The 25,988-nt window shown below is 43.3% G+C and overlaps 1 long non-coding RNA gene across 1 annotated transcript; it reads left to right on the forward strand.

Annotated features, from left to right (window-relative positions):
* The first annotated feature begins 591 nt into the window (after positions 1 to 591).
* On the forward strand, positions 592 to 8,519 carry LOC120499762. The gene is made up of 5 exons (XR_005626961.1): positions 592 to 645; positions 1,133 to 1,193; positions 5,302 to 5,418; positions 5,675 to 5,821; positions 8,107 to 8,519. It is a non-coding gene; the product is annotated as an uncharacterized LOC120499762 (long non-coding RNA).
* The last annotated feature ends 17,469 nt before the right edge of the window (positions 8,520 to 25,988 follow it).

Consider the following 25,988-nt stretch of genomic DNA (forward strand, 5'->3'; position numbering starts at 1 on the left):
GTCAGAACCTGCTGAGAGCAAGACTGTTAACCTGCCTGGAAAGGGAACTGCTTAGAGGGCTTTTCCCTTTCTTGGATTAGCCCAATGAAGCCATCCTTCTCTCCCTTTAGTTTTAACCATCTGCTGGAAAGATGGTTCTGATTCATCTCAGCTTGGTAGAGATTATTTTTGTATATATAAAATGGCAGTAAATTGGGGTGTGGGGTGTGGAGGAGGTATACACTTTAATTTTCCTGTTGCTACTTCCTGTATCCGAGAAGGCTATCTGAATTTCACAGCATGAAATATTTAGCAAGGACAATGCAAAGAAATCAAAACCAAACTCCTTCAGGCATTTCCCAAGAAATTTAGCATGGTTTATGCCCCTTGGATCTTAAAATGCATGCTGTAAAAAGGGTAAGCAGGAAAAGAAAAATTTTGTGAAGCTGATTGCCAACAGCATCTTCTGACAACTAGTGCATGAAAGTTGTTCCGAGGGAGACTGGTCTATAATTTATAATGAAAAAGTATTGTGCAAAAATAGCAACTTTTCATTGGATAGTTTTATCTGCTGACTATGGTGATAAAACCTGTGCTCTGCTTTATTTAGAGCTGGAGGGGACACAGAAGGCAAGTCAAAACCCAGAAGGTTCACACAGCAAAACTGTAAGTTTTTCTTTCCTTTTGGTCTTCTTTGTCCTTCAGAGCCAAGGGAACATTTGGAGAATCAGCTGCATCTGTGCTCCTTTTTACACAATCAGCAGATTAACTAATTAACTAATCCTTCTTTTCTTCCCTGTCACTTTGACTACCAAATAGCTTCAGGTGTAGGTGGAGGAGCGACTGTCCTGAAAGAAGGGTGCATAGACCAAGTCAAAGTTTGGCCATAGCAATTAGAAACATCTTATTTTAGTTCTCCCACCCATGTCAATCAAGAAGAAACTCATTGAAGCACCAAGAAGAAATCCGTTAAAGTCAGTGGGATTGCGCTGGCACGAGATTGCTTTCATTGAGATTAGGGTCTAACTTTGGTGTCTGTTTTATTTGTAAATTGAGCAGATAGAAGCCACTGGGAGATCATTAAATCGGAACTCAGAAATTTTCATTTCCACTTGGTTTTTTTGAGTAAAACCATACTTTGTTATCCTTGCAGAGTCTACAAGGACTAGTTTGAACTACTCTCACCAGCTAAGACAACACTTCTTCTCTATAAGGTGAGAACATTGAATAAAGCTCATCGATGTAGTTGTTTCTTTTCTTTTAATTCACCTCCTGACCTTTTAAAATTACTTTACTCAACAAAGGACAATAGGGCCAATCCAACTCCCATTAAAGTCAGCAGGAGTCTTTTCATTAACTTCAGCTGAAGTTGGGCTGGGCCCAATAAGACTAACTTTAAGAGTAAAAAATAGCAACTCATATAGAGCTTTATCTTGCCCCCTGTGGCTTGATAACTGACCTCCCATCATGTTCACTGGGACAGGACCAGGCTTATAAAGCCAAGTAAAACTATTACAGGCCTAATCCTGTAACCCAAAGATTATAAAGTATTTGAATTTCCTCTTTTTAATCATGCTGGAATATTTGAGAACTATCCATGACTTTATGAATAGTGAGGAGCTTCCAGCTGAACAGATTGGATTTGTCTTTGCAGAGTCTACAAGGGCTTTATGCCCCAGAATTTTCTGGTTTTAAAACAGGAAGATGACAGGGGTAAGAGGCTGAAAAGATAACCTCATGTAACTCCTTCATTCTTTGGTACTTATTTTGCTCCATCTTCCTACACAAGCACCATTCTACTTCCTTGCCAGGTCATCCCAGCTCAAATCCTCTGCACCATTTGCTTTCCCAGAAGAAAGTGCCACTGGTCTTCGCTACCTGCTTGTCCTAGATGGAGCAGAGCAGCATCCAGAGGGGTTAAGCTGGGGCAGGGTTGCCATGTGGATGCCTCATGGTCTAATGGGAGCAGGCAGACTGGATTTTGTTCTTTGTTACACTTTTGCCCCAAGACGTTCAACATTTGCTTTCTAATTAATGCTTAGATATACTGCAACACAGGGAAAGTTCCAGCAACTCACAAACTCTCAGCCTATTATGTGGATTTTGCTCTGGATGTGACACAAAGCTGATTTTTTTTTCTCTTTATTGGTTTTTCATTTTGCTCTTTCCCTCTCTCTTTCTAATTGCCTTACAATGAATCTAATGGAAAACTCTGTATCAAACACACTGATTTGTTTCACCACCAAGAGAAGAAAGGTCATTTGGCAACTCTTTGAACTGTTGTAAAAAGCCCACCTACTTGGTAGGTTCTTGTATGTTTTATTCTGGAGACTCTAGATCACAAATTTTGTTTTTGTTAAAAATTAATGTACTCACTGCCATCTGTGGAGAGAATGTTCCGAAGTCAGAAACGTACCCTGCCATCAGAATAACTTGTAGCAGCCACCCAGGGAAAGGTGGGCTTGGTGACGCAGCCACGCTGCGAGGCAGGTCGCAGAGCCGCAGCAAATGCTGTTCTACCCTCAGCTCTGTGTCACAAACCCTTCTCCTGTTTCAGCAGAATCTAAATTTATGCAGTCCTTTAAATATAGACACAGAGTGTATTAGAAAGAGCTCTCAGATATCCTCAGCTTCTCCATGCACCAAGAGGAAGAGCCCCTGTGACTCCTGACACCATCAGCCCTGGTATTCTCTGCGCTCACCCAAATGCACTGCAAGCATCAACATCAGTCACTTCAAAGAGCTCTTTCATGTACCACAAACTTTTTTATCCAGAAGGCCCAAGCAAAAGGCAGATCTGGCTGTGTCTGGCTTTATTTGGCTTGCCACTTGTGTGGCCCCTTGGAAAGGTCTCAGAAGAGTGAACAAACTTTCCATGCATTTTCAGCAGCAAGTACAAGATACAAAGCTTTTTCTGTCACTTGTTGTTAGCAGTACAAGGTAATTAATGGCTTTGTGTTGCTCTCTGGTGTGTTCATGCTGCTGAGGGAAGAGTCCCTCCCCCACCTACACTGCAGAGTCCAGTTCCCTCATTAGACAGTGCCTGGAGATGGGTAGATTCCATTCCATTCCTCTCTGCTGAGGCTCCTGCTCACATCTCAGGAGGGAGCCTGCCCACCATGCCAGACGAGGCTGCACTCATGGCACACTCATGGCACTCAGAAAGCAGCAGGGACTGTGCCCAATTTCACCATAGTGCGGTTGTTCTGGGAAGCCACGTGCAGAGAGTCAGCTCTTCTGGGATCAATGTTTTGATGAGGACAGCACAATCCCATTTCAGGAGTGTGTAGGGAAGCCTGGTGAGATGTGCACACCTGTCCCACCAACTCACCCTCCCCATTCCTGTGGGTGCTCATGAAGTGAGGACTTCTGCTCTCCAGTCCTTCTGATACCCTATGCAGCAGCTGAAGGAGCTAACCCAGCAGTGCCCCTTTTGGGGAAAAATGTGATTTTGCACATCTCAGATGAAGCAGACTCACAGGAACCTGTCTGCACCACACAGAAAATCCTGTTGTCAGATCCTTACTGGTGATAAATTGTGTTTGACAATGTTCAACATTGTAAGTCTTTTCTGCACTATTCTTACTAACTTTATACAACAGGCACCTAACTTCAGGGCCTTCATCACTCCCTCTTAGCTCTTCTGTCATCTAGTTCACTCTTTGAAAAAGCCCTTGCTCTCTCCTAAGAACAGAGAAAACCCACCAGAAACAGACATCTGATTTGGAGGGTTAGGTGCCAAAAATCAGTTGAGATAAACCATTTCAAAAATTTCTCATTAGGCTTTTCCCCAGCCATTTAGTCTCCTGTGAACGGGAGATCTGATTGAAGATAATAGCTCACTTCCTTCGGAATCTTCTGATGAATTCATGAGAGCTGTTGCCATTACTTATCATTCAAGTGGCACCTAAAGCAACAGTTGTTCTTAGTGATTTATGTAGATGCAAATATTCTGGTAAATTCTCTGGAATCTCTGTGGGGGAGACAAGCCAGATTCTGCACTCTCTTGTTCACTAGAAGCCAGGAGAGAGGGGAGTACACATTCCAGATTTGCTGCATATACCTTTGTTGGCCAAACGGGTCATACAGCCAACAGCCTGTTCCATGCTTTATCCTGCTTTTGTAGCCAAATGAGAATGGCAAGGCATTTAGCAGGAGTTGTATTTTTCTCTCTTGATTCTTATTACAAAGTTTGATGTGTTTTGTTTATATGCTCAGAGAACAGAGGCTGATTCTCTTCATTTGTGCAATTGCTTGGGTATAGCTGGCAAGAAAGTTTGTTTTTCTCAATTAGAAAGCAATTGTCTGTAGCCAGTAACATATAAAAGACTTCTGGTACAGTTGTATCCATTTCTCTGTTCTTTGAATATTAAGCAAAAAGTAGAAGCTGATTCCCTAGAGGGTATCATACTCTCTGCTGCTGCAGACTGTTGTGTACTTACTAAATATATTGATTTTCTTTGGACCCTATTTTTTTTCTTTTTTTTTTTTTTTTAATATAGATTTAATGTGCCTACATATTTCTAAAATACTCAAAGGTGGAACAACCACAAATGTATAATTAATGAATTGTTCTACAGGAGTTACCAGGGCCTTGGGTGGAAAACATAAAAACATCAAATATATTGATTTTCTTTGGACCCTTTTTTTTTCCTTTTTTTTTTTTTTAATATGGATTGAATGTGCCTGCATATTTCTAAAATACTCAAAGGTGGAACTGTGCCTACATATTTCTAAAATACTCAAAGGTGGAACAACCACAAATGTATAATTAATGAATTGTTCTACAGGAGTTACCAGGGCCTTGGGTGGAAAACATAAAAACATATCCCTCCTGCTCTGGGCATGCCATCTAGTATATTTTCATTAAGTTACATGATATTAATGTTTTCAGGAATCACTTGTGTTCTTCCACTCTGCCTGCCAGAAGTGTTGCCCAAATCCATTCCCTATTTAATCGTGAAGGAATGCTGTTCAAAAGATTTGGGGTCAGAAGTGCTCAATAAATCAATCCAGATACACTCCTAATGAGTGGTGAATTAAACAGCATTTGCTTTAGGATCAGAGGTCCTCCTGAGAGATTATTTTTTATTGCTAGCAGGATTGTTCACTTGCAGGTATCAGGAAGCTGTGAGTTAAGGTCTGCTAGGAAGGTCTACAAAAGAATCTGTGTCTTTACTGAATGCATGTGATTATGTCCAGACAACAATGATAAATAGGTGAGACTCATCCTCCACTGGAGTACCCTGTTTCTAAATTAAGGAGGAAGAAAAATTTTGTAGCTTCAGGGGGAATAAAATTACTCTACATTTATACCTCCAGGTTCCTGTCTTGCAGGCCACAAGACAAAAATTTAGAACAAGGAGTGTGAAGAAAACAGCTGAGGTGGAAAAGGGATATTTAGAGTCCACACTGGCCAGCAGGAAAGGCAGCTCACTTGTAAGTACTCCAAGGAGCCTCTGCAAGGCTGGGCAGGACATTTTTCCTGTGGTGGGGAGTGAAGGCTAGAGAGACCAGAGACAGTGCAAAATTTTAGGCAAAATATCTGAAATGGGATGGATGTTGCTTGATGTAATGTTTAGTTTATTTCTAGCCTTCTACGCTTTTGAAAACTGGTGTTTTTTCAGAGCATTAGACAATAACAATTCCAGATTTCTGTCACTCTCAGTTCCTATCACCACCCTCTTCTGCGTAGGTCAACAGGTTCACTTGTGCATGGAGGTAGCAAATGGATATAAAATGTCCCCGTGCAGCCCAAGTGGCATCACCAGGAGCAAGTGAGAGTCCCTGAAAAAGCAGGAGAGGATCAAGTAGCGACGATACCTAAGGAGCTACACTTCAGGTAGGAGAAATTAGAAAACACATGCATATAAGAGGACATGACCATCCATCATCATTCAATATTATCAGGAAAAGTGTAACCAATTCCCTGTCATGTTCAGAGAAACACAGATCCTTTTTCTTTGCACATTTTTATGTTTTTATCACACATTGCTCACTTTGCATCACATAATTTAATGTAATTCCTAGTTTAAACACAGATAGTCTGGCATTGCATTTTTTGTCACAGTACCACATTTGGACACAAATCCCCCATAACACAGTAGTGTAATATACAACCATGGAGGGGAGACACATGGATGAGGTGAATTCCAGGTGAAGGATGTGGATACAAAAATTTGAAATATCCTCTTAAGAAACAAGGGCTTTGAAACCACAGTTTCCACAGAATATTTAGCAATTCATGTTCTGGGACTCAGACTAAAAAGAGATTTTAAAAGAAAGTGAAGGTCAAAACTTGGCATGGTTTTTCTGTGGAAATGCTAACATTTCCAGACAGTTTCTTGTTCCGTTCTGGATTGGAACAAAGCCTACAAAAGTTTTACCTTTCCAGTGGAAATGAAATTCTGAAAATATTTTGTTCTAGGAAGCTCAAAACATTGTTTTTTGCCTTTTCCAAAATCAAAGGCAGCAGATGTGCTCGTGGGGAGGAGAGGCATGGTCTGCTCAGGTAGCTGCCGTGTCTGAAGTCATGTCTGACATGACTCCACAGCATTTCCTGGATGTTTCTATGATGTGTGGAACACAGAAACTCCTCAATCCTGTTCTTTCTTGGGCCTCCAGACTGGCCATCAGCCCTGCTGTGCTGCAGGGCTGGGAGTTGCAACCCCTGAACTGGAGCTGGGCATCATCTGCTGCCAGAGAACACAGCCTGCGAGACTGACAAGGAAACTCCAGCCTGCATATGGCAAAAGTTTCCAGAATTAAAAATATTTTCATGAAACATCTTGGCTTTGACATATGCCATGAATCAATCACCAGTTCCTGACTAGTTAGGAACTATGCAGGTTTGGTGGGTAGTGAAGCACATTATGGGACTTGGACAACACTAGTGGCTCTTCTGCTAGTCAGCAGTGGCAGAACAGTGTTATATCAAAGAGATTCACCTGTGCAGGAAGTAAGAATTAGCTTCAAAAATCCTGTGATGACCCTATGGATGTATACAAGGCCAGGGAATGTCACTGATGGAAGTATGGGTGTGCAACTCGTGTGCAACAGAAGGACTGAAGAGCTGAAACAGTCCAAAGCAGCCACACTAGGGTTTGGGTTATTTATGTTGGTTAGTCATCTACATCTTTTCACTGGTTTAGATCTCACCCCCTTTTGAAAATGGGTTTTGGACTCATAAGTTATCTGGGCACTTTTAATAGTTTTATCTCAAATTAATAACTCTTCCAAGAGTAACTCCAGTATTTGCACATTCCCTATTTTATAGTAGGTATTATTTATCCCCACATATGTCAGTTCAGAAGGACAGACCATTCAGGAAAAGATGTGGCTTATTATATAGCAGTGATGGATGGTTTCTTTATAGAAACCACTTGCATGTGAGAGAACAACTGTTGTGTATTAAATACATTCCCTGTATTATGCATAGAGTTCATACCTGTCATTGAAATAAAATCCAAAAGGGAGGGAAAGAGCAAGAAAGCTTATAAAAGTACATTAAATATCCACATAAATATCAAACAGTACACCATGATTTTTGTTATGACAATGAGCATCTATGGAAGCCATGATGATGCAGTGCTTGAGAAACTTGGCAAATGCACTGGAGTGCCTGGGACGTTTTGTTCCTGTACTGAAGAAGGATGAAAACAGCATATGGAGGGGTTAGTTACTCATAAAACATTAATAGCTGGAGATTTGCCAGATCATTATTATTTTTTTCTGGGAATGGTATTAGGTATTATTCAAGGAGATAAGATTTTCTTTCCGTATGTCCATACCAGTTCAGTATTGGAAGGTGAAACACATACCTTGGGGATTACAGGCCCAGAAAACACCTTTTCCAGGAAAACAATCTGAGTGAATCACTTACAGACAAAAATGTGTTGAAATGTTAAACAAGTGCTGTCTTGATTTAATGATCTTGTTAATTATAAAAAAATAACCACCTCCATGAACATGCAGACAAGTTAAGACTGATATTGTTTTATAGAACTAAGGGAAACAATGAAACTGGGCATATAACCTCAAACTATTCTGAAAACATATAAGGAAAAAAATGGTCCTGTGTTATTCTGTAGAATCAGAATTGTCTTAGCCTTGTGGTTTCTGCTACAGGCCAACTGACAAGGACACAGCTGAGATGATCTTCAGGTGCCAGAGTTGTTTCCAAACCTGGAGCCAGACAGAATTCCTCTGGACATGTCTTGAACCTCAGGGACAGCACAGCTTGGCCACACCCTCAAAATGAGACTCATCCCAGTGTGGAGATTGCCCAAAGACACTCCAAGACATGTGAGCATGTCATTTACAATGCAATTGAAACATTAACCCACCACACAGGCTCTCTGCACGCTTCCTCATCTAGTTGTTTACAATTGTTTTTAGGGTCCTTCACATGGTGAACTTCTTCCCTGAATAATTCCCTGAATTCCCTGAACTTCTTCTACCCACTAAGTGGAAGGAAGGCAGTGGGAGGGTTCTCTTGCCTTCCCTTCTTGAATGGGTTCCCTGCACACACACACACACACACACACACACAGACACACACACACACATACACGTGTGTGTGTGTGTGTGTTTACATACATATCCTCAAAATGGGACTGCGGGATTTAAAAGGGCAAAACCTCGACACTTGCTTCTGCTGACAGGACAGGGAGAAGCATAGGTGAGCTGTGAGAGCTCGAGACAGACCCCTGCCAGCAGCAGAGGAGCACAAGAAGCTGACTGCACCAGCTGAGATTTCGTTGCCAGTTATAATTAAGTAAGGGGAAATTATTTGTTATAAAAATTTGCATTTAAAAGTTGAGAAAAATGGAATTCTTGTGCCCCACAAGAACCAGGGGCCAGCAGACATAGGAAGCAGAGTAAGATTTGGGCTAAGATTTGAGTAAGAGAGCATGAGGAAAGAGAGTTTCTGGGAAGGAATGTCTGACCAACCAGGTATGTCTCTAAGAGACACTGTCATGTTTTTTCTCCTTACTTAAAAAAGCTGGAATACTTTGGGGATGTTCTGGGCAGTGAGGCGGTGGTAGAGAGGAATTGGTATAAACAAAGAAGACTGATGGCAGCAAGTATCTGGCAAGGTAGTGTTAGGCTGAATCTAATAAAAAGAACAGCATAGATATCTTAGAGCTTTCTGCCAAGCCATAACAGTGAATTTTCTTGGAATATGCTGTAATCTTCCCTGAATCCACAGGCATTTCAGGTGCAGGACAGCAACTTTCTCCCTAGTTTTCTCTGAGTCTGGGAAGAGTCACCAAATTTTCCAAGCTGATACTTTATAGTTTTTCCCTTCTTTGTTTCAGTCCTTCTTGTAAAACTCATTTCCTTAATCCCTGGTAAAGTCTGATAAGCAGAGAGGTGAGTCCTTCTTGCTGCTTGACATGGGACATTTAGTTCTCCGATGTCCAGACAGCAAGTTTCAGCTGGTGACACTGAATTTTCCCAGCAGAAAATCAAACCCAGCCCAGGGTGGTCAGACTGACAGTAAATAATTGCTAAAGGGTTGCATGAATAGTCAAGCATAGATGGACATCTTTTGCACGTAATCCTTTAATCCAAGGAAATAAGACAACAATATCACAAGTACAGCACATAAACGAGTATGTTCTTTTCTACATATACTTGTAAGGTATGTACAGGCATGTATTTGGAGAGAAAAGGAGGGAGAGGGCAAGAGTAAACACACCTGTGGAAAGCCAAATAAGGCAAGATAGGAACTACAAAGCCCAGTCAGGCTCATGATGGCTGGTGGCACAGCAATTGCATCCCAGCCAAGGCTCCCAGGGGCTTGAAGGCAACTTCAGCAGAAGGACCAGCCTTCAGACTTCCATTAAAAGTCACTCACCCCAAAGCACTAACGTATAATGAAGTCATTGCTCCAGCAAAAACCACCTGAGATGCAGGGCACTGATATAATGGGGTACCTTCTCAAGGAGCTGCAGATGGTGGCTGGCTGTTCCCAGCCCTCTTTTCCCTGTTTCACTTCCCACAGGGATCACCTCTGCTGTCACTCTGTTGCCTGCAGGCAAACTTGGACAGCACAGACTGCAGCCACTCAGTTGGTCCCACATGGCTCTGATTTCCAGTTCTGCACAAGCCACAGCCACCAGGCCTGGAAGGCAATTACAAAGTCTCTCAAATGCTGCCAGTTACAAGGCAGCGTTCTGCTGAGAGTGTGGCCTGGTACTGATCACTACAGGCTCTAAGCCCAGCCTTTTTTTTATTTTGCTTCAATTACAGGGCCTTGAAAGCATCTTGTGTTTTCAGTTGCGATTGTCATCACACTTCAATGCAGCATGTGCCATGGCACGTGTGTGAGCACAGCTGGGTTTCTATACAAAACCAAAGATATTTTGCTCTACAGGCCTGTGCATACAGTCCCCACAATCTGCTAACAGCCAAATGTGTTGGGCTACCATTTCCAGTGGAGGATCAAAGAGTATATTTAAATGTTTCTAATTCAACATCCAAGTAACTACAGAAAGTCACAGGCAATGGGGGTGGCACGGGAGTGGAGGAAATGAGGTGTTAGAAGAGCATCTTTGCTGGGTGCACATGTGCAGATTTGGCTGCACGTGTTCTCTTGCCGGCTGTGGGACTCACTGTTAGGGTACTGCAGCCAGACAGAGGGGTGTTCTCCTGAGCAGAATAACCCTCTATTCCTGCCATGGGCCCTGGGGCCAAGCCACACACAGGAGAGCTCATGCTGCCTGGCTGGAGAGTAGCAGGACTCCCAGATGCCAGAGACTGAAATGGTTGATAGCTTAAACATTGCTAAGATCACCAAAAGACTTTTGTCCATTGTAGTAAACTCCAAAGAAACAGCTGCTCATCTACCTCCCTGAATATGCCTACGGATTTGGGCTGCAAAAGGACCTTGAGATAAGGTGGTACTATTGTCCAGCTATGCAGGTCACAGGAGAATGTATCCAAAAGTGTAAGAGATTGAATTGCTAACATTTGACCTCCTACAGTGACTGCCCAGGTGCTGCAAGAGATTGGTGCTCATGGCTCAAACAATCTGGGTGCTTGGCTCCTGATGCACAGCATGGTCCCCAGGTGCAGAAGGGCAGCCACACCTGAGGTTACAAACTGGGTTTCAAGATAAGAGGATGATAAGAGGCAGATCCTGCTAGGTGGGATAGTCCTTCTTATCATTCCAGCGCCCTCCCTTACATGATGACTGAGATGTGAAAATCCTCCTGGGAGCACCAAGGACATTCACACATAGCCTGAGCTATTCATCCCGGATGATGGACCATAACGAGTCCGTGATTGATTCAACTAGTGTGAGAGACAGCTGCAAGGTCTTAGGAGGTGTCCAAGATTCATTCAGTGTTCCTGATCCAGTATTACATCATCCAGGCGAGGTACCGGGGGCGTTTCCACCTAGCCCCTGAACAATATAAGCCCCATGAAAGGAGACTTTTGTGGATTTTCTTTTCCTATCACTTAATGTGTACAGTCTGCAACCACTGAGAAGACCAATAGGATGCCATCAGAATCTACAGAGTTGTGATGTCTTTTTTCTACTTGATCTGTTTCTCTGTCACTCCCTTTGCCTTCTCCTTACCTCTCTGTACCACACATTTACTTTTAAATAAAATCCTTACTATTGACTTCAACACATGGTTTACATCTTAATCCAGTCAGAGTCATCTCACAATTTAAAAAATCCTACTGTAATACCAGGAAAGGGCAATTCATCTCCAAAGGACATAATCTCTAAAATCCACCTGCAGCACTCACATGCAGGCAGGGTGGGCAACCCCTGAACCTGCCACGCCTCTTCGTGCCCCCACACAAGTGTGGGCAGGTTTGTCTGTGTGGTGACCTGCCCTGGCTGGGGACTAGTTTGGGCCTAGGCAATGAAAGAGAAGAATATTTCTCATCGTATGGTGAGAATAACCACTCCTTTCTATGTGGTTTCTCCCCATTCAATCCAAAAAAGTTTGGCAGAAGCCAGAAAGGCTCAAGGCAGAGTAGCAATCTGCCATTTAGGGAAGAGAGGCTGGAAGCTTTTTTTATGCTCATCTCTCAATCTTTCCTTTTTATGGCTTTGTAGCAGGAGAAGGAAAATCTGCTTCCCTTCAGGTAAACAACAACAGATAAACACCTGGAAACAATGACTGGAGCAGATCAAAAAAGCATTACATAGAACAGCCTAGAAATAGCTCCATGTCTGTCCCTGCCCAGCAAGTATGCTACATGGGGAGGTAATAATGCTAAACATTAGCCATTTGTTGTGTTATCCTTCCTTTCACTTCTATAGAACAAAGCATATGCAATGACTGACACCTTGACTGATGTGTTGATTTTTTATAATACCTTAAAGATTGTATTAAAATGACTGCATACCACAGCAAAATCTATGGTATGTATTTACTGTTGTAACTTATCTAAAAGCCTAAAGATTAATCAAACTCCCCAAATTCTAGTGTGTCAGAGTGGCACATTTCAGTGGTCCAGTGCTGACTGGTCCTGACCCCAGCTCTAGCTGCAGGTGTGTCCTGCAGAAGGGGATTTTGGCTCCTGGGTTATTGAGGTGTTTTGGTGCAGGTGCTGACCTGGAACAAAACTGCTGCAGGTTGAGCACCACCACCAAAGCTGGAACAGGCAGTCTAGCATGGGGACAGCCACAGTGCAGGGAAGCTGTGGCTGGGGTTATCCTTGCTGTTATCCACTATCAGCCCTCAATGGATGTGGCTACTCCTGAGCAGGGCTGTTCACCTCTGGTGTTCTTGAAAAGATTTAATGTGCTAAAAGATTTAATGTCCCTGGTTTAGCTGAGCACACAGCACTGCCTTAACTTGGATTTTACTTTGTTCATGCTATGCCTGTGATGGTCTTTAAAAAAGTCTTATTTTTTGATGCATGTGCACAACAGAAATTTGCCAGGTCAGAAAGGATTTACTTTCATCTTTCTTTAATATCTTTTGAAAACAAAATGTATCTCTTCTCATCTAGGGTTAACCTCATGTTATGTAATAGCCCTGTTTCCTGGTAGTGATGCAGAACAATGAAGAGTGGTGTGGAATAATTTTTTCCATTCCAGAGTTATAAGCTGATTTCATTGTTGGTAGAAGATACAGGACTGTAACAATTATCATAACTTTAACCACTTTTCCACACTCTGGATTTTCCTCTGATCTAGGATATGCCTAGCTGGGAAGTTACAGCTAGCTACTGTGCCTGTCAGTCTGTATTCCAGCAAACAAGTTGTACCAAATTTATGGTGTCCTGGTAAATGATACTTTTTGCTCACAAAATAGGGTATTAACATCAGTGAAAAGTTCAAACTCACCCCTTTTTGTCCAGGTAGCAGAACTCGACCAGAAGCTAGAAAGGGAGTTAGAAGTTGGTTAGTCACTGAAATGTTGCAGCTTTCTCTCCTAAGCACACCACTAGGTGTAAGTAGGTGAGCGATATCTTCTCATGTTCATTCTGACTTACTAACAGTTTGAATTAAATAATCAGAAGTACCTGAAATTGACACTGAAGAGCTGGTGGCAGTCTGTAGGTGTCAGTGAGCAGGTGTTTTGAAAGCAGTGTGTTTGTAACAGTGATACACCCACTTTCCTCTGGGCTGTAGAAAAGAGCCCGGGGACCTGTGCTACCCACACAGCCAGAGGTGACTGCCCACAGCTCTGCAGCCCTAGCATGAACTGCTGAAGAAGTGGGAGGATAGCTTGTAGTCAGGATGGGATGAATCCAACTCAGGATAGTTCCCCGCTTAACCGCACTGAAGCCAGTATCCATTAAAATACAACCAAAACATCTTCAGGAATCTGGACTTGAGGATCTGGACTCCTTCAGAAGTAGAACCACAGAATAATTTTGATTGGAAAAGATCACTAAGATCATTGAGGCCAACTCTTAGCTAGCACTGCTAAGTCCTCACTAAACCATGTCCCTAAATGACACATCTACTTACATTTTAATACCTCCAGAGATGGTGGCTCAAGGACTTCCCTGGACAATAGGGAAGCAGCTTTGTTCCTCTGCTGGGAGATGCCTGGCTGTGTAGGCAGGCTCTCTTCCCTCCTGCACATAGACATTTAGGATCAGAAAAGCATGGCATTTCATAGAAATGGTACCAAGTAGTGCCCTGCCCCGCTTCATCTGTTGGTGAAGGTGATGCTGTCCTGGACTGGACCAAGGGCTCCTCCTTCAGTTTCCCCATCCACTTGTGGTGAGGAAACTGCCCAACAATCACACCTAGTTTCCTGATTTGTTTTGTTGTGACTGGTAAACAAACAGAACAATTAGCTGTGATTAAATAAAATTTTATCTTAGGGTCGTGCATTAGCAGAGGTTGAATGATTAGAAAAAATGCAATTTTCTTTGTCCCACTGTGCTGAATGTTGATATGCCAAAGAGACTAGCAGGAGACATTTAATTTTCAGTTTTCTCTTTGAGGTGTTGAAGAAAAACCTGGTACTACACCAAGGGAACAGACGTGTAAGGTGTGTTTGTGAACTTGTGAGATGCATGTGCAGGATGTGAGTGAGCACAGTGTGGGTGTGAGGCATGTACACCGTGAGCAGGAGCGATGCATTTCTCTGCAAAAGGGTGTGAGTGCAGTGCAGAGAGGAGGGTTGCAGGGGGGCAAGTGGCCACAGCCCAGGGCTGTGACTACTTGCTGGGGGTGTGGGGAGGCCACGCTGCCCCTTGGTGCAGGAGAAGCATTTCCCAGTGGCAGTGCTGCCATTCATGCTCTGTCCTCCACATCCCACAGCTCCTCATGGCTCATTTTCATCTCACGTTGTGCAGCTGGACTCACAGGAGCCAGCTTTTGAAGCATGCACATTTACAAATCAGCTGTAAATTAGGCACCCAGTTAGGATATGATCATAAGTACTAAATAAATGACTTCTCAGGCAGTTATCTTAAAGCAAGTTAGTTAACATAGGATATTTTAAACCAAGTATTTATTGGTTAATGACCAGGTTTGGGTAGCTGCAGGCACCATCAATTGCTGGAGCAGAAAAAAACAAAAAAACAACAAACCTTCAAAGATATGAGTCATGAGAAGAGCTGGGATATATCAGTAACACATAGTTGACAATATTTCCTGCGTCGGTTCACAAGCCGCCAGGATGTCCCTGGTGAACTATACACAGTCCATCGTGCTCTCAGGGGCATGTGTGTGCTGTCAGTCACTGGCAGCATAGCAGGGAAACCAACCATGAAATAAAAGCCTCAGCACACCCAGTGGAGGTTGCGGGATGCTGGAAAACTCCACGAACAGCTGAAATGCTGCCACTGAGCAGATGATCCAGAAATTAAATAAGAAACTGGGATGCAGAAGGCTGGCTGTGTGAAATTCTGTGCTAGCCCCTGGAAAGACCCCCCCCTCCATGTCCTACAGAAAGGGGACTTTTGGTAAGAGAAGAAACTGTGGGGTTGTGTTGGCATTTGAGATTTTAGAAAGATATTTGGGAGAGAAAAATTCAAACTCCACTTAAATGCTTTGAACTAGAACATATTTCTGGAGGGAGAATAAATAAGCAGGAAAGTTAAACATTTTAATACAGTAACATTGTAATGAACTCCACTTTAAAAAAAACCCACTATTTGCAAAGGTAAGATTTTTTTCCTACAATGACACACAGTGCACATATAATATTGCAGAGGTTACATACTGACTGATAAAACATAGATGTTATGTGCCATTGGAAAAAAACCATATTTTTACGCTTTTTGAAGCTTGCTTTCGCTGAACAAAAACTGCAAAACTGAGGAAAGTTTGAATTGGTTTACGTCAAACCACATGCCAGTCCAACAACATTAGTCCTGGTGCTTTGCAAGACTTTGTGTCCCTCAGCCTCCAGAATTAACCATGCTTGCACTCCTTGACCCAGCCACCTTGCAGGATGCCCTTGGATGTCATGGCACCTGTGCTGCACCACAGCAGCTAACCCTCTGAGGAGACTTAGTAGAGAGCAGATCCTTTTTTTGGGATAATGACACCTTGGATGTCTTGGCAGTGAACACCTGTGCTGCACCACAGCAGCTAACCCTCTGAGGAGACTTAGTAGAGAGAAGATCCTTTTTTTGGGATAATCCTTCTGTTAAAATAATCAGGATTGCATCTCCTGTGTAACATGAAGAAATACTCATAGAAAGTTCCACCATTTTTCTTCTAGAAGACGCAAGAAATGAGTTAACAAGATTTAAAAATATTCGTAACAGTTGTCCTGCATGGTTCCTTCAACTTCCTTCAGTACAGCACAGTAATATCAACACAAACAGACCATGGGATTTGTTTTCTTATTGGGGTTGTATTGTGTCATTCCTCTCCAAGGCATGTCCTTCTCTTCAGTAAGGTACCTACTTACATTTCTGCTGATGGGGAGCTTAAAACACTTCTCCTAAGCCCTCAAAACCCATAGACTGAACATGGCCACATCAGTACCAACATGAAAGCCCACAATTGTTTGACTCCACTGCAAACAAAATCTTATTCACAGAAATATTCATGAGAAAGTGAGCAGGAAGGTTCATCTCCACCCTTTAAATGAAGACTGACAGCAGAAATGAAAATGGCTTTTGTTTTCAATTTCATTCCATATGATTCTGGAGTGGTTGCAGGATCAAGCTATTTGTATCCAAAAGGGGACATTCTTTCTGTAGATATGAAACATTCAAGTATTTGTAAAACTTAAATTTTAAGAGAAGTGAATAACTCTGGTTTTACTACCTTTTCAGCTGTCCTGGGAATGTAGACCAGCCTGCACTAATGAGTTCCATTTCAGGAACCCTTTTTGTTTTGAAAAGCAGATGCAGAAATTCAGCCTATATCCTTTCCAGATAAGAGAAGGAAGCATGTTCTTATGCACACAAATATAACACTCAGTCAGTAATTTGCATATGGATACTTTACATGCACATTTAATGCCTGCGTCATCACTGGTGTATTTGATGTTGGATATTCAGTACTTAGTTACCACCCAAAGTGTGTTTATCTTTGCCCTGTATCATTATTTTCAACCTCATTCTAATTGGAATCCTATGAATATGATTGTTAAAATCTTTATTATATTAAACTCCAGAGGAAAATGCAGTTGGCTCAGGTTTGAAACATTGGTTCTGCAGAGATAATGAGAACAGTCCTATCTAAATGCAACTGGATTAAGATAAAGATATGTCTGTCAATTGAATCCAACATCTAAGCTGGACCTCTGGCAAGAAAATGTATACGATTTTATGAAGTTGGCTATTTAATGTAGAGGAAAAGCTATTCACAATAGGAAGAACCCTTTACCCTTTATCTCAGAGTCACACTCTGCCTAGATTATGCTTCCAGCCTCCAGATTCTGTCACCATGTCAACTCCTCCCCCTCCCCTGCCCACCTTCCCCTCTTTCTCCAATGTTTCTCTAGCTGGCGCCAGAGGGAGCTTCCAAACTCCCCTGTCTCACCTGAAAGTTCATCTTGAGGCTTTCTGTGATGGGACAAACATAGGTGGTGAAGGGTGGTGGGAACCTGTCAACCATGACCATGACACTGGGGGCCTTAGACATCTCAGGGAAGGTGCAGAATGAGGAGAAATGCACTTATGAAGATATTGTGAAGCTGCCCCCAAGTCCTTGGGGACACACGGAGAAGCTGTGTGGGCCTGCTGAGGGTGAGAAGGCTGGGATGTTCCTTGGTTATCCCATGCACTGGTACAATCTCTTTCTGCACAGAGAGTCAAGAAAGGTATGAGGAAAACACAAGGTGATGACTGTCAACATGATGGAAGGAAGGATGGTGGAAGGATGCTACTGGGGCACTACCCAGGATGAGCAGCCAGACTCAGAGTTCTTGTCTGACAGTGCATTTCATGGCAGGAATGTTGGATGTTAGGAGCCAGCTGCAGCACTGCACTGGACTGGTGAAGCCAGCAGGGAGTGGCACAGAAGGGAAAACACAGCAGTGCCAGAGGTTGGTGCCAGCACCAGAAGGACCTTTCTGCTATTACCCTCAGTCAGTGAGGAGTAACTACACCATGTGAAAATGTGGAATGCTGTCTGTTCCTCTCGGAGGAGCATGTGACATGCCTAGGATCCAGCCAAACTTCTGGGTGGCTGCAAGCAGTGACCCTGCAGAAGATGCAGATATCCCTGTCTCTGCAGTTTCCGAGTCTAGACCCACACCAGCCTCATTCCCCCAGCTAAGTGTTGACCTCCGAGGAGCTCCATACATCTTTTCCTGGAGAAGGTCCATCAGCCAGTCCCAATGCTTTGCTGAAGCAGATAATGGTGTCTGGAAAGACCTTCATTATCTCCTGTGCTGTCTGGAAGCTGGGGCTCCCTTCCTGCCTGGCCTCCGAACTGCACTTGGCACTCTGCTCACAGCCACATCTGCCATCCTCTGCCTCACAAATCCCTCTCTCTAAATTATAGTTTGCTTTCTTTGTTTTTTTCTCCTCTTCTAAAATGTGAGGTGACATAAATTCACTCTCATAAATATGCATCAGGTGAAGACTATCTGTGTTACAATGTGTTCCCTTCACATGAGAGGTGGGAATAGTTTTTATGTCAGGTAAAATGAAACCCATGGGAGAGGGAGACCTGCATCCACCTTCCATCCCCCTTGTCACAGAAGAGCTGGCAGGCTCTGGAGCCAAGGGCTGGCTGAGGTTGGACCCTGTGTACTTGAGCTCTAAGAACAATGAGGGGACATGTTTACTGGTGAGCAGACACACATATGCTGTGTCCAAAAACACCTTCAGTTGGCAGGGTGTGTGTAACCCTGAGAAGAGTCTGGCAGCTACGACCCTGCCTGCCCCTGGCCCTGATCCTGGTGAAGGTGATACGGGCCCCATCTCCTCTCTCTGCTGACACAGCATGGCTTTATACCAAGCATGTCTTGGGCAGTCACACTCCTCTTCCCAGGTCTGCTCGACCACAGCTCCTCCAACCTGTGGACCTGCTGGAGTGGGCCCAGAGGGGGAATGTGAAGATGACCAGAGGGTTGGAACATCTCTTCTATGAAGACAGGCTGAGAGAGCAGGTTGTTCAGCCTGGAGAGGAGAAGGCTCTGGAGAGACCTTCCAAAACATAAGAGGGCTACAAGAAAGTTGGAGATGGATTTTCCACAGGGGCCTGTAGTGACAGGATAAGAGGTAATGGCTTCCAGCTGTAAGTGGGTAGGTTTAGATTAGATAAAAGGAAGAAATTCTTTACTTGTGAAGGTGGTGAGGCACTGGAACACGTTGCTCAGAGAAGCCTGTGTATGCCCCATCCCTGGCAGTGTTTGAGGCCAGGTTCATTGTGGCTTTGAGTGGCCTGGGTGAAGGCATACCTATGCATGGAAAGGAGATTAGAATTAGACAATCTCTAAAGTCCTTGCCAACTCCAACCATTCCATGATTCTGTGACCAGCTGCAGCCAGGACACCTAAAGTGGGACCCTCCAGCAAACCATCTAAGGCCACAGGACCTTTTACAAAGCTTTAAAAAGCAGATGCCCAACCATCTCTCAGACACAAAGCTCACTAGACAAACAGTGCCAAGAAACAAACCCCACTTTTTTCTGCTTCTCATCCAGGACCTCAACAATCTTCAAGCCATGATGAAATCCTGACCAAAATTGAAGTCAGTAGATGAGCCATGAAATTCAGTGGGACCAGAATGCCACTAAAGAATATGCAGATTTGAGTCATGCACAGTGCTAAAATATTATTGAGTCTGAATAACCTCATGCACCAGCTTGGGGTGACCTGCTGAGAAAGCAGATCTGTGGAGAAAGACCTGGAGGCTGTGGTGGACAAGCTATGTGGCTGTCCATCAGCCAGCAGAGTGCCCTTCTCATTAAGAAGCATAATGGTATCCTGGAGTGCATTAGGAAGGGCATTCCCCGCAGGTCCAGGGAGGTGATCCTGCCCCTCTACTCAGCCCTGGTGGGGCCACATCTGGAGTGCTGTGTCCAGTTCTGGGCTCCTCAGTACAAGAGAGACACGGCGCTCTGGAGCAGGTCCAGCAGAGGGAAGCAAAGATGATTAAGGAAGTGGAGCATCTCTCATATGAGGACAGGCTGAGGGAACTGGGCCTGTTAATCCTTGAGAAGAGACAACTGAGAAGGGACCTCATCAATGTAATTATCTGAAGGGAGGGTGTCAGTGGAATGGATCCGGGCTCTTCTCAGTATTTCCAAGCAATAGGACAAGAGGCAATGGGCAGAAACTGGTGCACAGGAAGTTCCACCTGAACATGAGGAAGGACTTCAACTTGCTGGTGACCAAGCACTGGAACAGGTTGCCCAGGGAAGTTGTGGAGTCTCCCTCACTGGAGATATTCAGGGTCTGGATGCAGGCCTGTGCAATGCGCTCTGGGATGACCCTGCCTGAGCAGGGAGGTCGGACCAGGACCCTTCCAAATTTACCCAGTCTGTGATTCTATGACAGTGTGATCCTCTGACTGTCTGCTCAGACAGCATTGTCATTTGCACAGTTTGCTAATGCCCGCAGCCACTATCAGCACCCCTTCCTTTCCATTATTTCTTGCTATGTTACTTTATTCCTATAACGCTGCTCCATACTGAAATCTCCCTAATCCGTTTCAGGCGGGCGATGGGCACCGACACCCTCTTGCATTGCTTGGTTGTGCTAGTTCCTGAGGATTACAAATGAGGGCCATCTGTAGTTCCTACTATTTGTGGAGATGAAAAGGAGCTTAACTTAATGTATTTTGGCAGAGTAATAGGGAAACATCAATCACTGGGTGACATGTTAGTTCATATGCACCAATAGGCTCATGTTTGTAGCTCGACACATTAAGTGGATCTGTTTCTTTAAAGATGAGTCCATCACTCGCAGACAGACGTTTGGAGCTCTAGCACACAGGACACTTTTAAGAGATACTTGATAAAGAGCTTGAAAATGTGAGTAGTGACACGAAGCTAAACTCTGTCTCATTTTCTTCAGATTCCCTATTAGTATGAGCCTCATAAAGTTGAAATTGGGGTCACTTGGACAGTTATTTTAGCTAAAACAGATGGAGTTGTGGTGGCTGCTCCTAAAGAAGCAACTTTTACCATAAGTTACCATACACTATCTCTGGGATAAATATATTTTCCTGTACTACATCATTTGGGACTGTGTGGTAATTACTAGACCAATGCTGATTTTTTTTAATGGCAGCCATGCTAGTAATTTCCTTTAAAAAAAAACTATTCTGAGATAGTTTGCAGCAGTGAAAAAACCAGCGTTTTCCTTGCAAATGCCAAAATCAAATAGTTTCTTAATTTATTACAGGAGAAAAATTGAGAATCCTCTGAATTACTATTTTCTCCATGTAACAAAATATTCTGCGTGAAAAGGGATTATTAGACCCCCTGAACTTCCCTTGCAAGTAGAGCACAGCTGTGCGAACAATTTGCAATGTATTATTTATTGGATGAAGTTCAGTACTTTTTTGACTTGTGAACTCTCAAGGAGCAGGTCAGGACTTTCTCGTTATTGATTCTTATGCAAAAATTTTCACTAATTTCTTCAGGAATTCCATCTTCCAATGGTTCATGAGAAATGTATTCCCATGACTTAAATTCCAAATTCATTTTGTATCAGTCAGCAGCATAACACAGGTGAGGCGATTACTGTCATTTGAACTGACAACACATAACATCACAGATTAATTCCCATTTTCTCCTATTGGATATGCAATTTCTAAAGAAGCAAAGTACTCAACATACGTAGTAACTGATTAGTTGAGGAGCAGAGTTGCTACTTGTTATCACTTTTATTCACGTTTATTAGCCTGCAGAACAAGCAGGCCTGGGGCCCCCATCCAGCAGATGCAGAAAGGAGGCGGAGGAAGTCCATTTCCCAAAGAGCTTACGGCTGCAACCAGGACCACAGGTGAGGAGGTGAGGAAGGAATGATAGCAGGAAACATCATGTTAAGCTATTATGATTTTGAAAGGTGGTAACATAAGAGGGGGATAAGTTACAAAGGGAGAAAAACGGAAAGAAGAAAGGGTGCATCAGAGGCAGCAGCACAGGGTAAGAGAACCAGATGTGCTGTGAAGCTTAGGTAAAGAGGTCACGATGAAAAGGAATGGGTGATTTCTCTTCCCACGTAAGCATCAGCCTTTACTTGCCAAAATCAAGCATGCAATAGGAGCTGCCTCTTTAAAAGTCATTTTCATCTGGAGATCTGGAAAGGGAAAACCCATCAGCTCCCAGTGCTGCCAGGAACAGCCCGGGCAGGTGCTGCGGGAAGTGCCCCACAGCTTTGCTAATGCATCTCAGGCACGATTCAAAAAGCCTCGGCCTTCATTACTCTTGCAGTTCCTCGAGCAAAGCATGCTATTTGTACGGAATAGTGCCAAGTCTTGCAATGAGAAAAAGATGTAGATTAGCCCAGAGAATTCAAGCTCACTTTGGTTTAAAGCAGAAAAGAAAGGAGCCACATTTGTGATTGAAACCCAGTCAGCTCTTGATCACCTGGGAACAGCGTATCCAGATTGGAGATTAGCTGTGCCCTGATGAAATATTCCCAGCCATCTCCCCGCCCTCTTCCCCCTTGATGTTCCTTCCTCATCATAACTTCATTTTTCAAAGGTAAATATACTAAATATGTTCTTACAGTCCAATTTACATATGTTCTGTATTAGTCTATTGAGAATAACATCAAGAGTTGACTGGACATGGAAAAAATGCAGACAACTTCAGTGGACGGTACCAGTGACTTTTTTCCTCAGTGCATATGAAGGTGAAGGCTAGAAATAAACCACAACTGATTTTGATTAGCTGGCTGAAAAGCAGCGTGAGCACTTATTAGCCTTCCACATGCCCAAATGTCAGCTAAGAAATCACTTCTCACTGAGGCAGGCTCACAGCCTCACTGTGACTTCTGGGCCCACCATAGGAGGGTGATGGGATGCACTTACAGCTCATTTCTTTGTGGTTTTCTTCCATAAGTCCTTTTGCAATGGGCATGGAGTACAAAGCAGGCAACTGCTAACCTGCATCTGGTACACCCCAGGGAGGTGTTGCTGATGGCCTTTGAAGCTACCACAGGCAAATAACCACGACGAGGAGCCTCACCAGCTGGGTGGGTGACAATGGTAGCAGTAATCACGTTGCTCTCACCAGGATGCTGAGTCAGGACAAGGGGCACAGCAGGAATCAAAAAGACTTAAGCAGGTCGCTATCCTAACATCTGCACTCGTGGAGGCCTGGTAAGGTCTGAGGGTGAGTGGTGTGGGGTGGTCTGCTGAGAGCCAGCCTAGCAGTCAGCATGGGAAAGCTAGCCAAAACAAGTGAGCTGTAAATAGGAATTGGAAAAGGAGGCACATCTTTAACCGAAGGCCTGTTCTCAAGGCAATCTCAAACTGCTTTAAATCAGCTGAATCACAGTATTTTTATGTGGGAATTAATAAGACACCAGATACGTAGCAAGAATACATTTTTGGGTGCAGTGATGTTAGGTCAATCAGAAATCTATCAAAAATGTAAAACCTGATAGTAGGAAGAAGCTGATGTAGGTCCTAGTAACATAGGTGAATGATAAAATTGTAACAGTACAATGTGTCTTTTAATGGTCTGTCAAAACAGCAGCATTCCTGGCTTTTTAAAAATAGTGTTTTATTGGTTTTGGAGAAGATCTGGAAACACTCTCTGAGTGTTGGGCTGAGATTTAATAATGGATTTACTGCTGCATGCTTGGGCATGTATAGGACTGAAATATCAAGGATTAAGTGTGTCTGCTCCTTCTGCTCTTCTGTTGGGTTCCCCACACTGCACTGGACATCCTTGGAGACAGTGCAGCCAGTGCAATGAAAAGCTGCTGGTTATAAAAGGACATCATCTGACTGCTGCATAAAGCCATGTACAATATACTTTCCAATTAGTTTATAAATATATATTTTTAAATGTCCTTTCACCTTTCACTGGTTTTTCCCTTTCACCAGTCTTGCAAGGCTATCCTTCATTAGCATTGCAGGAATTAATAATAGGATTAATATGGTTTGGCTTTCTGAGTAATGCTGTGAAACTCACTTTCCCCTGGCCACTTCCTCTGGCTCCTCCTTGTGTGCTCAGCTCTCCAGCCAGGGCTGGGAAGGGCGCCATGCTTTAACCCATGGGCTGGCAGCTGAGGAGCCCACTCCCCTGCTTTCCCTCTTCTCTGACTGGGAGAGAAACTTTTCAGTGTTGGGCTGACACCTTCACCATTTTGCCAGGTCCTGTACCCGCCCCAGGAGCTGCTTCATAAGGTAGGAGTGTCTGCTCCCTTTTATGGCCCATTAATTCTCATCACTTCTGCAAAAAACAAACCCAGAAAATGGAATAAGAGTTACAGAAGCTGGGATGCCTGCTGTATTTTGTTCCAGAACAAGTCTAAGCAACACAACTGAATGACCATGCTTATGCTCCTGTCTCAAATATTATTTTATCCCTTATGCTGTGTTTTGAAGTGACATGATTTACCTGACATGGGCCACAAGCTCAGGTCAGTTACCTGCAGTTCAGCAGAGTCACAGTCTGAGTCACTGTCCTCCTGAAATCAAAACTCTAAAAGACTTTCAGCTTAGGGGAACAAATTTGGTGCCTGATCCACCAAGAATGTTTTTTAGACAAGTTGTTATGAATAAGACTTTGTAAAGGAGAGACTAGAAATGAGAAAGGAAGGAGAATGGCAAAAAGAGAGGAGACCTTCAGGAAACAAGAATGTATATTTAAGTCAAAGGGAAATTTTAGCACAATGACAAATGGATGGGTCATGAAATCTGGAAAGAGGAAGAAAGAAAATCAGAACAGCAGAGAGATGAGGTTCTGAATACTTTTAGTATAGGAGTAAAGAAACAATAAACCTTTCTCAGTTTGGGGATTTTTGGAGTTTTTAGGGTTTTTTAAATTTTACTTTGTTGTTGTTGTTTTGGGGTGAGGTTTTTTTGTTTGGTTATTGTTGTTGTTGTTGTTGTTTTATGGTGGAGTTGTTGGGTTTTTTTTTTAAGGAGGGACAAGAGTTTAAGAGAGAGTTTATGAAACTCCTTTCCCAGAAGTCTGATGCTCTAAGAATGGTGCTTAGTGGCAAGAAGAAAACAAGAGGACAGTCAGAGGTAGGAAGTGGGTATTGTCCTCTTAAGTATAAGGGGACAGCTTTGAGGGCTCTCTAGTGCTTCAAACACAATTGATGTTAATGACTGATTCTGGTGTATTTTAAAATGTGTATTCTTTACCTGTGAGAGATTCTTCAGCCACTAGAACCTCCTTTCCTTTTCAGCAGTAAATTACATGTTCCCAGAACAGTCTGTGTTAACAATTTGTGCTTGAAATGAAGAGGATGCAGCAGTTGCCTTTACTCTGGACAGGAACCCACTGACATAGTAGGTTTCTTATAGGAAATCTTATTCTTGACATAGTAGGATGTCTTATTTCTGATCTTAGATCAATTCAGTATCACTTGCAGAGATGGGAATCCAAAAAATGCACATTGCATACAATCCAACTTCATATCAAAATGTAAAGTTTCATGGGATGTGCTTATTGCTGCAACTTTGAGCGGATCATGTATACTTCAAGGAGGCAGAACCTACTTATTTTCTTTGATGTTTTTAATTCCTTTTTGCTACCAATGACAATGAAAACTTCTTTTTTTAAATTTTTTTTTCTGTGATATAATTATGTCATAATAATGATGTCATAATTATGTGTTGGGTATTTGGTACTTCACGAGACCAGGTGCAAGGCTATCCTGCATGATCACATTCTGTCCCCTTCTCTGAGGCAGCTCTCCTCTTGTCTGTCCTCTGTCTCTGTCTCTGTCCCCAGAGCACAGTGGGAATGAAGCTTGCATCTGAAGAAATGAGTGATTTATGGAAAGATTACAGTGAAAGCCACCCACAAAAAAGGCCAAAGCCAGGTGTGAGAGCAGCAGGGTATGGTAAGTGCCCTGTGCCAGGCTCCCAGGCTGCCCTGTCCTGAGGCACTGCAGGCGAGGCTGGGCTACAGCCTCCCCCCTCGCCGTGACCTGCCTGCCCCTCATGGCTCGTCCCAAGGGCAG

This window comes from Passer montanus, unplaced genomic scaffold (genome assembly GCF_014805655.1).
Source record: "Passer montanus isolate IOZ18808 unplaced genomic scaffold, ASM1480565v1 scaffold17, whole genome shotgun sequence".
Classification (NCBI taxonomy): Eukaryota; Metazoa; Chordata; class Aves; order Passeriformes; family Passeridae; genus Passer; species Passer montanus.